The 13,562-nt window shown below is 47.5% G+C and overlaps 1 long non-coding RNA gene across 1 annotated transcript in view; it reads left to right on the forward strand.

Moving 5' to 3' along the window:
- Positions 1-1,862: 1,862 nt before the first annotated feature.
- LOC147105129 (uncharacterized) overlaps positions 1,863-13,562 on the forward strand; it is a 51,002-nt gene continuing 39,302 nt past the window's right edge. The window contains exon 1 of the long non-coding RNA XR_015081683.1: positions 1,863-1,998. This is a non-coding gene — a long non-coding RNA (uncharacterized LOC147105129). The remainder of the gene's footprint in view (positions 1,999-13,562) is intronic.

Genomic DNA, 13,562 nt, shown 5'->3' on the forward strand with positions numbered 1-13,562 from the left:
TGATCTGAAGGTGCCGACTACAGTGGCCAACCCTTCCGGATTGCCCTGGAATCTCTAGGACACTGCTGTGAGCAATCTAGGAGAAAACTCACAGGGACGATAAAAACAAATTAAAAAAAAAAAATTCTCTTATTGTTTATTAGTTATAAAAATATCGGACGTGGGGGATAGAAAGCTGTTGGCTGACGCTGGAGAATCATCCAATCGGTTGATGAAGAGTCTATTCACTCTCCGATTGGCGTAGGATGCTGGTGCACCCTGAGGATAGACCTATCGGGTGACCAATAGCAGGAGTGTCGGGGCAGGGCAGTTGGAGGCAGGAAAAGAAAGACTTCCATTTATATAGCGCCTTTCACAACCTCAGGACATCCCAAAGCGCTTTACAGCCAATGAAGTACTTTTGAAGTGGAGTCACTGTTGTAATGGAGGAAGTGAAGGAAGACGTGTGATGAAGCCTGCAGGAATATGTCGAACTAGAGTTGCCAATCCTAGTGCTGACTCACACTGGGCTGCAGTTCCGCAGGTAGCAGGTACATAGCAGTACCTCACCTAAGCAGCCATTCCATATGTGTAAGCTTAAGACAGTGAGTGTTGGTAGGCTTTTCTGTCCTCACCGTCACATTCAATTTCCCAATGGGGGTCACTCGATAATGATAAAGCACAGCAACCCGGCCAGGTTTTGTTTTCTCTGCTCTCGTCCAAGGGCACTGAGGCCAATTGTAGAACACATTCGTCAGCCGTTGCTCAGTTAGTAGCATCCGGGAAGCATCCGGGAAGGCGCCGAACACTTCGAGTCTCTTCGCCAGGAGCAAGCGGAAGCCAAGCTCAAACAGCGGAAGGAGCGCACGTCAACCCGCGCACCCCACCCACCCGCATTGGACTCATCAGTCACCTGCGAACTCATTTTTAATGTGGAAGCAAGTCATCCTTGGTTCCGAGGGACTGCCTAAGAAGAAGAAAAGTTAGTAGCACTCTGGCCTGAGTCAGAAGGTTGTGGGTTCAAGTCCCACTCCAGAGTTTTGAACACCAAAGTCTAGGCTGACACTCCAGTGCAGTACTGAGGGAGTAAAGGATCCTAATTCGAAGAAGAGCAAGGGAGTTATCCCCGGTGTCCTGGCCAATATTTATCCCTCAATCAACATCACTAAAATAAAGATTATCTGGTCATCATCATATTGCTGTTTGTGGGAGCTTGCTGTGCGCAAAATGGCTGCTGCGTTTCCTCCATTACAACAGTGACTCCACTTCAAAAAGTACTTCATTGGCTATAAAGTGCTTTGGGACATCCGGTGGTCGTGAAGGGCGCTGTATAAGGTTAAGGCTTTCTTTTACTTTCTTTTCATTCTGCCACCCTGGGAAAGAACAGCTAATGCAGCACAAATCAGGAATGGAGACTGATGTACTGATGTATACATCTCAGCCTTTACCATCTCAGCCACTGGGGAGCGATTTTATTTTTCTTGCCATTAATCTGCCATCGCCGGCACAGGCACGATGGGCTGAATGGCTTCGATGTCAATTTGGCTAAGACAAAGAGATTAATGAATAGTTCAGGTATTTTTGAGGTACTATTATCCTGTTGGCTGCAATTTCTGCAATGGTAAAAAGAATTACCTATATGTTCAGCATTTTAAAGACCGAGGTCACCGCCATTCGCAAACTTCTTTCGTCTTAATGGCCTAATCCTCATAGCTTTGCATTTTGAGCCTCTGTTTTAAAACATCTTCAGCTTATTAATGTCCTTTATTTGCTTTCATGCTGTCTGATTCTATGATTAAACACTGCACACCTCCCATGGCCAAGAGCCCAATCTGCTTCCAGGCCTCTGTCAGCTCTGCTCTGCCCACCAGACAGTGTGTAAAGGAGCCAGCTCCGCAGAGAGGTCGAGGTCAGTAACAGTCGCAGGGCGAGAACAGTGAACCCAAGAACCTGCCCTTCTATTGCAACTAGCATCCAATCTCCGAAACACTCCCCGCAATGACACCCGCCTGATCAGAGGTTTGGTTTTAATCTCACCGTAATCTGCTACACGTATAATCGGCTTCATGGCAGATATTTCAGTGTCAATAATTCACAATGTGAGAGCTTTGGAGGGAATAATTTGCATATTCATGAAGACTAATTTTTAGAAAAAGAGAATAGTGGCTCAAAAATGCATGAAATATTCATTAATCTCTTTGTCTTAACCAAACTGACATCGACACACGGATCCATATTTATCTGCCTATTACAGAGAGCTTTTTAATGTGTAAATGCGCCAATATTTTATAACAAGCGCTAATACTGAGAAATCAAGTCAGTCGTCGCTGTAAATGGGAAAAGCCGCGAGTAGCCCTCGCACAGCAGAATGGAAAAGCCAAAATGGAAAAATTGATATTAAGATGCATTAGCATGAATTAGCATCGTATTTACATATTTATGTAAGTGCAGGCAGAAACATAATGATTTTTTAATGCTGGTATATTATGCCCATCACATAGAAATGTATTTTTAATATATATGAAAATGAAGGGCTAATTTTTTTTTCTTGCCGAGGCAGGGGCGCACATTCAAGGGTTTGAATGTGTACATAGACCCTGATGAATTTCTGTATGTATAAGAAAACAGCTGTGCACTGTGCTCATTGCACACTATTAATGAGGCAATTTAAATATGTAGATTATTATCAAGGGATGCTCGGTCAAAAACACGGGAATTTAAATGTGAACGTGATGGAGGATAGCTCCATCAGGTTAGGGACTGTCCTCCAATTGCCTATTTCCAAAATGTTATTTGATTTTAAGACAGCGAGCCCATCAGTACATGGTAGGGGTGTAAAAGGCTGTTTACCTCATGGGTTGTAAACCTTCTTTTATTGAGATTTAGCCCCTTTCCTATATTTTCCAACCTCTATGTGTAGTTTAGACCAGACCACCTGCGGGGTGGAGGGGTGGTAAATCAATTCCCCATTGCATATTTTTTATCTTCCATTTTTCCATCAATTTTCTCCCATTCCCTCATGCTATCCTGAAGTTCCTGCCAGGGAGCAGTCCCACGATGGCCTGCAGTACCTCACTCAGCCAAGTGACCATTTTTGATGTGTTAGCCTTGGCCCTCAGTGAGTGGCATCAGGCTATTCTACCGTGGGGGCATCACGCCTGCCTCCATCGGAGACTCTCTCACGTCCAGCGGGTGTTGCTGGACACTGCGGAGGATCAGGAACACCAGGTGCTTTTATTTTTTGTCAGCCTGACTCTGTGCCCACTTTATACCTCACAAACTTTCAATCATTAAGACTGAGCACCTGAGAATTCAAAGAGCCACAGAGCTCTCTCAGTTGTCCAATCTGGCCCATCATGCTCCATGCCAGGAGCACTCCCTCATAAAATTGATCCCACCTAAACTTACTGATCTTGGTTCTGCTGTGACAGAGTATCATTATTTTGTTGGAGGCTAGTTTTTCCTCTTCCTAACCCAGGGCACTGAGTATAGTAGTATCACCCTCTACCACCAACCTAATCTGGCCAAGATCAGCTCCATCAGCACAAAGTAGGGACTGAAGCTGGGATTTTCCCAGCCTGTATGGTTTCACTATCACATACGTCAAGTGGCTTTACCAAGTGAGCCAGTGTGGGTGCCACACTTCCCTTAACAAATATTGCTATCCAATTCTCTAATTTCTTCCCCATTTTAAAATGAGTTTTTGCTTCTCGCTTTAGGTTCATCCCTCTCCCCCCACCCCCGCCTGCCCCGCGCGCCCCTCCCCCCCCCTTCCCGCACACTTCATGTAATGTTCCCCAGCCTGAATACCAAGTTGTTGCCAAGAATCCGGCGCCCCAGCACTAGAAGGAATGTGAAAGAAGCTCGGTATGACTTCTGACCCCCACCCCCATCCTGCACTCCCCTCTCCCCTCGTATTTATGCCTCATCTGACAACATGGCAGCGATCGCAATTTCTAGATGGGGCATTACGGGCGAGAACCTGCATCATGTCGTGCCTGGCGTAGCAACATGCATTATCACCGCCATGTTGCTCTTCCTAATGGTAATGATAATTTTGGCAGATGGCTTCTTGTGACGTCGTGCCGTCCTCGCTCGTTACTGCCACCACCACACCAGTTGGCATTTCCTTGTTTTTGTTCCTTTTTAAATAACTATGAAGCTGGTTGATGGTTTCATCGATAAGTACACGGCTCAATGAGGGGTGCAGGCCAGGTCTTAGCTTTGATTACTGTCCAATGATGATTCTTTTTATTTGTTTATGGGATGTGGGTGTCGCTGGCAAGGCCAGCATTTATTGCCCATCCCTAATTGCCCTTGAGAAGGTAGTGGTGAGCCGCCTTCTTGAACCGCTGCAGTCAGTGTGGTGAAGGTACTCCCACAGTGCTATTAGGTAGGGAGTTCCAGGATTTTGACCCAGCGACAATGAAGGATCTGTAGGATTCGCAAAATTGGACTTTATATTAATAAGGGTCAAATGGCAGAAGAGGCCATGATTTTAAAGACTGTTTTAAAAGTAGCCCAGAAAAAGGGGCATATAAAATGGCCGCCATACCATGTGACCAACTTATTGGGACACTTTAAAATGGTTCCTGTAGTGTATGTACCTTTAAGGGGCGAACTACTTTTTACAGCTCCTGTATACTGTATTACCGGCAGTGACCACACCTGTATATATACCCTGAGTAGGGATCTGTACAGTTAGTTTTAGAGCAACCCTCATCCAGTAAACACCTGTTAATTGTTCCCTGCAGTCTCTTGTCTAATTATTGAAGGACACACAACATCAAGATACACGGATCTAACATTGGCGACGAGAAGATTCAAACCTACCTGCAACTCTGCATCACCTCCCAGGGATTCGCTCCTGGAGAACAGTGAAAGAAGAAGGCCGAGTCCAGAAGCACGGGCGTCGACCATCCAGCGGAGACTTGAGCATCGCAGGGGAGGCTGTTGAGAGCTGGGCTTGGTTCTCCAGTCACGGTGGTCCAGCGAAATGGGCTGGCAACAGGTACGGCGCAGACCCTTCCCGGACAGCGGCGGCTAGAGCTGACCAACGGCACAGAAAAAGGCCGAGCAGCGTCGACGGGAGAAGAGAGAGGGTAGAGCGCACAGGGCGCAGCCGGTGTTCAGGACCGAGTGGCGTCAACGAGAGAGAGCAGAGCGTAGCCGGTGTTCAAGGGCCAAGCAGCGTCAGCGAGAGAGAGAGGCGCGCAGGAAAACGCGCAGAGCGCAGCCGGTGTTCAAGGTCCGAGCAGCGTCAGCGGGGAAGAAAGGAAAGCGCGGGAGACGCCATTTTGAGCCGCAGCGGAGAAGAAGGGGGAGCGCGGGAGACGCCATTTTAAGCCGCAGCCGAGAAGAAGGGAGAGCGCGGGAGACGCCATTTTGAGCCACAGCAGAGAAGAAGGGAGAGCGTGGGAGATGCCATTTTGAGCCAGTCTAACCACACCCAGGGATGCCGAAGAGTGGCAGTGTCACAGCGTTAGACAATGAAGTCGAAGATTGGACGACATATGTCGAACGCATAGAAGTGTACTGCAAGGCGAATGAAGTGCCAGATGACAGGAAAGCGCTGATATTGTTGAATTCAATGGGTGCAAAAAGTATGGCTTACTGCAAAACCTAGTAATCCCAGAGAAGCCAGTGGAAAAGGATTTTGAAAACATAGTGTCAATCCTACAGGACCACTTAAACCCCACACCGCTGCTGATAGCAGAAAGATTTAAGTTTCACAAAAGGAACCAGCATAAAGATGAAAGTAATGCTGAGTATTTAACGGAACTGCGCAAGCTATCAAAACACTGCCAGTTTGGAACGGGACTAGCAGATACTTTAAGGGGCAAGTTTGTGTGTGGGCTTCAAAGTGAAGGAACCCAGAAACGGCTTCTATCAGAAAAGGATCTTACATCTTTCAGCATGGCAGTATCACAAGAAGCAGCCGCACGGGGCGCTGCAGAGATACAACGGAGACCGCAAGAATATGGCACAAATGAAATGTCATACAGAACAGTGAAGTGCTATCGCTGCGGCAGAACAACACACGACTATAATGATTGCTGGTTCAAGGACAAAGTGTGCAGACAGTGTGGAAAAGTAGGACACATAGCAAGAGTCTGCAGGTCGGGAAAGAAAACCAGCAGCAAGAAATCTCCACAGGAGAAGTACAAGAAGGTACATAAGGTGACGGAGAGTAGTTCAGACGAATAGAAAAGTGATACAGACTCCGGAAGCAAGGAGCTGGGTTGTCTGAAACTACATAGTGATAAAAAGGAGGATCACCAAACTATCTGGGTCATGCTCAAGATAGCCGGAGTCCAAGTGAAAATGGAATTGGACACAGGATCAGCCCTAACAGTCATAAACCGAAGGGACTACAAGCGGCTATTCTCACATATACCCTTGAGAGATACAGAGATTGTCTTGAAGACGTACACGGGGCAAAAAGTCTACCCCAAAGGAAAAATAAGGGTGAACGTTATATATAACGGCAAGGAAACACCAAAAATGGACCTATATGTATTGCCAGATGGAGGACCACCACTACTAGGACATGAATGGATCCGTAAGATACAGCTAGATTGGCATTCCATACAAGCACTGACTGTAGATGCCAAAAAGGATGACGACGTCACACCTGGGCGACTGTCAAAAATGCTAACTGACGCACAAGAAGTGTTCCAGGAGGGACTCGGAACACTAAAAGGCATAACAGCGACGATCAAAATAGAAGAAAATGCAAGCCCAAAGTTTTTTAAGGCCAGACCAGTGCCTTATGCGATTCGCCCAGCCGTCAAAGCAGAGCTGGAAGGTTTGGAACGTTCAGGAGTACTGTCCAAAGTGGACTGGAGTGAGTGGGCTACACCCATCGTTCCTGTAATGAAGAGGTCGTTGAGTAATACGCCTGGGGAACCAAAGAAGGTTCGCATCTGTGGGGACTTTAAGGTGAGAGTGAACCCGGTCCTTCACACGGTACAATATCCGCTTCCACGGATTGAAGATGTTTTCGCCTCGCTATCTGGAGGGAAACGCTTCACCAAGATTGATCTGGCCCAGGCGTACCTGCAAATGGAGGCAGAAGAAGCCTCGAAACAGTACCTCACGATCAACACTCATAAAGGTCTCTACCAATACAACCGGCTGGTGTTCGGGGTAGCATCAGCTCTGGCTATTTGGCAAAGGGCAATGGATCAAGTCCTGCAAGGGATTCCAGGGACCCAGTGTTATTTGGACGACATCCTGGTCACAGGCGAAAATGACAGTGATCACCTCGCCAACCTGGAGCAGGTGCTCACTAGATTGAAGGAATATGGGCTCCGAGCTAATCGCCACAAATGCGAGTTTTTCCAGAAGCAGATCTCGTATTGTGGCCACGTTATTGATGAAGAGGGGTTACATAAGTCCCCTGAAAAGATTGAGGCAGTAGTCAAGGCTCCAGCACCGGAAAATGTGTCACAACTGAGGTCGTTCCTCAGGCTGGTGAACTACTACCATAAGTTCTTGCCGAATTTGTCTACAGTACTACACCCACTGAACACCCTACTGCAAACGGGGGTACCATGGAAGTGGAATGATGAATGTAAACGAACTTTCCAGAAGTGCAAAGAATTGATCACATCAAAAGAGGTGTTGGCTCATTTCAACCCAGCACTACCAATTCGGTTGGCGTGTGATGCATCACCCTATGGCATTGGAGCGGTGCTGTCGCACAAATTCCCGGACGGCTCGGAGAGGCCAGTAGCCTTTGCGTCTCGGTCACTAACCTCAGCCGAGCGTAACTACGCCCAGATTGACAGGAAGGCCCTCAGCCTAGTGTGGGGAGTGAAAAAGTTCAACCATTATCTGCATGGGCAGAAGTTCACCTTGCTGACTGACCACCAACCACTTGTCTCCATCTTTAATCCAAAGAAGGGCGTTCTGGTGATGACTGCGCAACGGCTACAAAGATGGTCCCTTTTTCTAGGGGCGAACCAATATGAAATCGAGTATAAGGGCACGAAACAGCATGGAAACGCTGATGGTCTATCACGCCTGCCACTGCCTACTGCGGAGGAAGCACCAGCAGTGGACCCTGTCGAAATATTTTATTTGACTATAATTGAACGCTTGCCAGTAACTAACGCTGATATAGAGAAGGAGACCCGAAATGACCCGACACTGTCTCGGGTATATGACTTGACGGTGAAGGGATGGCCAACATATGGCGACTCACTGCTGCCAGCATTCTCATCCAGAAGAGAACAGCTGTCAGTATGCCAGGGGACCTTGATGTGTGGATCCCGAGTGGTAATTCCACCCAAGTTAAGGGAGAGTGTGCTCAATGAGCTTCACGAAGGCCATCTGGGAGGGGTGAAAATGAAAAGCCTTGCTAGGGCTTATGTGCGGTGGCCGGGGATCGATCGGCTAATCGAGGACCTGACAAAGAGCTGCTCAGGATGCCAGAAGGTCCAAAATGCACCACCACATGCCCCTCTACACCCATGGGAGTGGCCCTCATCTCCATGGCAACGGGTGCGTATTGATTTTGCTGGTCCATTCTGTTGTGTATGTACCTTTAAGGGAATAACTGGTCTTAGACTGCAGTACCGGCAGTGACCACCCCTGTATAAAAGGCCCTAGCAGGCTTCTGTAGTTTCAGTTTCAAGCTGCCTCTTGTTCAGTAAAGTACCTGTTAACTGTTCTCCCGAAGTCCGTGTATTATTGAGGCGTGGACTTTACAGTGGCGACAAGTAAGTTCAAACTCACATGCAGTGTGGCATCATCTCACGGGGATCTCGCCTGAAAGGAAGGTCCTGGAAGGTCGTAGTCTGAGCAACGGGCGTCGACCGAGGGCAACCGCCCAAAGAATCCATCGGTGTTTGGAGAATTGCGGGAGAGACTGTGGTTCCAGCGAATCGTGCTCGTAGCAGGTAGCACCCTGACCTTTCCGGACTGCGGCGGGCTCAAGCTCGATTGAGCGGTTCTACAAATCGGGCCGCGCAGCGTCGCCGGGAAAAGAAAACAAGAGAGAGAGGGTGGAGCGCACAGGGCGCGGTCGGTGCTCGAGAACAGGACAGCGGAGCGAAACCAAACGGGGGGGGAAGGAAAGCGAGACGCGCCAAAGCTGCGGGTCGCCGCCATTACCCCGTAGAACGCTAGGAGCAGCGTGGCAGTAAGGGGAAGAAGCAAAAGTGTGGGAGGCGCCATTTTATCCCGTTGGGGAAGAAGCAAAAGCGCGGGAGGCGCCATTTTATTCCATTGGGGAAGAAGCAAAAGCGCGGGAGGCGCCATTTTAAATCGCCCAAGATGCCGAAGAGTGGCAGTATCACTGCTTTCGACAACGAGGTAGAAGACTGGACCATGTATGTAGAAAGAATCGAAGTGTACTGCAAGGCAAATGAGGTGGCTGATGGAAAGAGGGCATCGGTATTATTAAATCTGATGGGTGCGAATACGTACGGCCTATTGCGGAATTTAATTACCCCAGCTAAACCAATGGAGAAAACTTTTGAGGAGATTGTTCATATCTTACAGGAACACCTAAGCCCTACACCACTGCTGACAGCAGAAAGATTCAAGTTCCATAAAAGAAACCAGCACAAAAATGAAAGCAATGCTGACTATCTTATGGAACTACGCAAGTTATCGAAGCACTGCCAGTTCGGAGCAGGACTGGCAGACACCTTACGGGATAAGTTTGTCTGCAGGCTCCAGAGTGAAGGAACCCAGAAACGACTACTTTCAAAAAAGGACCTGATGCTAGAACAGGCTTTCAGCGTGGCAGTATCCTACGAAGCAGCAGCACGGGGAGCTGCGGAAATACAACAGAAACCACAAGAATACAGCGCTAACAAAATGGCGTATGGAGCCGAAAAGTGCTATCGCTGCGGCAGAACAACCCATGAGCAGAAGGACTGCTGGTTTAAAGACAAAATATGCAGGCAATGCGGAAAAATGGGACATATAGCAAGAGTCTGCAGGTCGGGAAAGAAGACCAACATGACAAGAACTACTAAGGAACAGTACAGGAAAGTAAAGAAACTGACAGATAGTAGTTCCGAAGATCAGGAGAGTGATAAGGACTCCGGGAGCAGGCGACTAAGTTGTTTAAAATTACACAACGTGATCGCAAAAGAAGATCACCGAACCATTTGGGTCACCCGCATGATAGCAGGGTCCCCAGTGAAGATGGAATTGGACACAGGATCAGCCCTAACTGTCATGAATCGACGAGACTATGAGCGGCTATTCTCACACATACCCTTAAAGGACACGTCCATTGTATTGAAGACATACACGAGGCAAAAGGTCTACTCCAGAGGAAAAATAAGGGTGCCAGTTGAATATAACGGAAAGGAAACCTGAAATGACCCGACACTCTCTCGGGTCTATGATTTGACGGTGAAGGGATGGCCAGCATATGGCGACTCACTGTTGCCAGCATTCTCGCCAAGGAGGGAACAGCTGTCAGTGTGCCAGGGAACCTTGATGTGTGGATCCCGAGTGGTAATTCCACCCAAGTTGAGAGATAGAGTACTCAATGAGCTTCACGAGGGTCATCTGGGAGGGGTAAAAATGAAGAGCCGAGCCAGGGCGTTTGTGTGGTGGCCGGGAATCGATAAAGAAATCGAGGATATGACCAAGAGATGCACAGGATGCCAGAAGGTCCAAAACGCTCCACCACAGGCCCCGCTACATCCATGGGAGTGGCCCTCATCTCCATGGCAACGGGTACACATTGATTTCGCTGGTCCATTTATGGACTCAATGTTTCTAATCGCTGTGGACGCCCATTCGAAATGGCCAGAGGTCATTAAAATGTCCTCCACCACCACGGAGAAAACTATTGCAGTCCTAAGGACCATCTTCACCAGGAATGGGTTACCAGAACAGATCTGTTCCGACAATGGCCCACAGTTTGTGTCTGAGGATTTCCGGAGGTTCCTGAAGAATAATGGGGTGAAACATTACACATCTGCCCCATATCATCCAGCCACAAATGGATTGGCTGAGAGGTTTGTTCAGACCTTTAAAAAGGCCATAAAGGCAATGTATAATGACGACATACCACTGCAACACAAGGTGGATAACTTCCTGTTTGCTTACCGGAATGCGACACATGCAGTAACCAACCAAACTCCAGCCGTACTGTTTTTTAACCAGAGACTAAGATGTCGCTTGGATTTGCTCAAACCAAACATAAGACGAGATGTTGAGGATAAGCAGTTCCAGCACATAAATGAGAAGCCAACCAGGAGCTTCAAGATAGGGCAACCAGTCTTGGCCCGCGACCACCGAACAGAAAAATGGCAGCCAGGCACGATATGCACACAGCAGGGACCACTAATGTACACAGTGGACGTTGGAGAGAGCATCGTGAGATGCCATGCTGACCAGATTCTAGAGTCACAGGAACAAGCCAAACCTGTACCACAAGCATGTGCACCTGGTAATGAGCCCGAAGTACAGGTTGCGTCTACCTCAGAAGCAAGGGTATTGGAAGCTGACGAACCAACCAATGACAATGAGCCAGAATTGACTCCACCACCAGAACAGGATACTCGAGAAAGGTGCTATCCAGTCCGGATCAGGAAGCCTCCTCAAAGACTGAACTTATATATGATTATTTCAGTTGATGTATATATTACTGAGGAAATTGTAATTGTAATTAGTTATTATTTAGTTGTTAAATTAATGTTATGTACTGTTTATCTAAAAGGGGAGGAATTGTTGTGTATGTACCTTTAAGGGAATAACTGGTCTTAGACTGCAGTACCGGCAGTGACCACCCCTGTATAAAACACCCTAGCAGGCTTCTGTAGTTTCAGTTTCAAGCTGCCTCTTGTTCAGTAAAGTACCTGTTAAACTGTTCTCCCGAAGTCCGTGTATTATTGAGGCGCGGACTTTACACATTCATGAACTCAATGTTTTTAATAGCCGTGGATGCGCACCCGAAATGGCCTGAGGTGATCAAAATGTCCTCCACCACCACGGAGAAAACTATTGCAGTCCTACGGACCATATTTGCCAGGAACGGCTTGCCAGAGCAGATTTGCTCTGATAATGGACCACAGTTTGTGTCCGAAGAGTTTCGAAGATTTATGAAAAGGAATGGGGTAAGGCATTACACATCCGCCCCGTATCATCCAGCCACAAATGGATTGGCTGAGAGGTTCGTACAAACCTTTAAAAAAGCAGTAAGGGCCATGTGCGATGACGACATTCCACATAAGGTGGACAATTTCCTGTTAGCCTACAGAAATGTGACACATGCAGTCATCAACCAGACCCCGGCCATGATGTTCTTTAACCGAAGGTTGAGATCTCGTCTGGATTTGCTCAGACCAAATGTACGAAGAGATGTTGAGAATAAGCAATTCCAGCACATCAATGAGAAGCCGACAAGGAGCTTCAATGTAGGGCAACCAGTCTTGGCCCGTGACTACCGAACAGAGAAATGGCAACCAGGAACGATATGCACACGGCAGGGGCCACTAATGTACACAGTGGATGTTGGGGAGAACATTGTGAGACGCCATGTCGACCAGATCCGAGAGTCACAGGAACGAGTCAACTCCATGTCTCGCGTACCTGGTGATGAACCCGACATACAGGTAGCATCTACCCCAGAAACATTAGCATCGGAAGCTGATGAACCAACCGATGACAGGCGGCCAGAATCGCCTCCGCACCAAGAGCAAGACACTCAGGAAAGGCGCTATCCAGAAAGGATCAGGAAGCCGCCCCAAAGACTGAATTTATAAATAGACTATTTTCAGTTAATGTTGCATGTTAAAAGTGTTAATTGTAATTAGTTGATATTTAATTGTTAAATGAATGTTATGGTACTGTTAATCTAAAAGGGGAGGAATTGTAGTGTATGGACTTTTAAGGGGAGAACTACTTTTTACAGCTCCTGTATACTGTAGTACCGGCAGTGACCACACCTGTATATATACCCTGAGTAGGGATCTGTACAGTTAGTTTTAGAGTAACCCTCATCCAGTAAACACCTGTTGATTGTTCCCTGCAGTCTCTTGTCTAATTATTGAAGGACACACAACATCAAGATACACGGATCTAACAGTTCCTGCGCAACCTCAGACAGCTTTGTGGATTCAACCTACAGCAAGTTCTGGAAGCCGTTTCTGAGAGAACGAAACCAGACCCACACGTATGCATATGGATTAGATGCAGATCCAGTCAAGATCGGCCTGGAGACAGAGGCCATCAAAATGTTGACCCAGACAAAAGGGGACAATTTCATATTCATGAGAACAGCACCCAGGACTAGATAACGAGATCAGCAGGATATTAAAAACAATGAAGGTAATTCCAGACCAGAGATGGGCCTTTTACCAGCCGTTTAAGACATTTTAAAATATAATAACTACCCCACTGTGCTCCCAGCCTGCCAAAAATAAAACAAAGACTAACCTGATTTTGGGCAGGAAGGTTAAGCCTCTGACGAAAAGGTATAACTGGAGTTACAGTTGAAGGGGGTTACGGTAGAGAGCGAGCTGGAACAAAGACACAGAAGAGCAGGCTTGGAGAGCTGGAAGCATACAGTTTGAATCCGGACACCCAAAAGAAGAAGCAGGCAATCG

This window comes from Somniosus microcephalus, chromosome 18, assembly GCF_052327205.1.
Source record: "Somniosus microcephalus isolate GS21.2 chromosome 18, FLI_Smic_1.0, whole genome shotgun sequence".
Taxonomy (NCBI): Eukaryota; Metazoa; Chordata; class Chondrichthyes; order Squaliformes; family Somniosidae; genus Somniosus; species Somniosus microcephalus.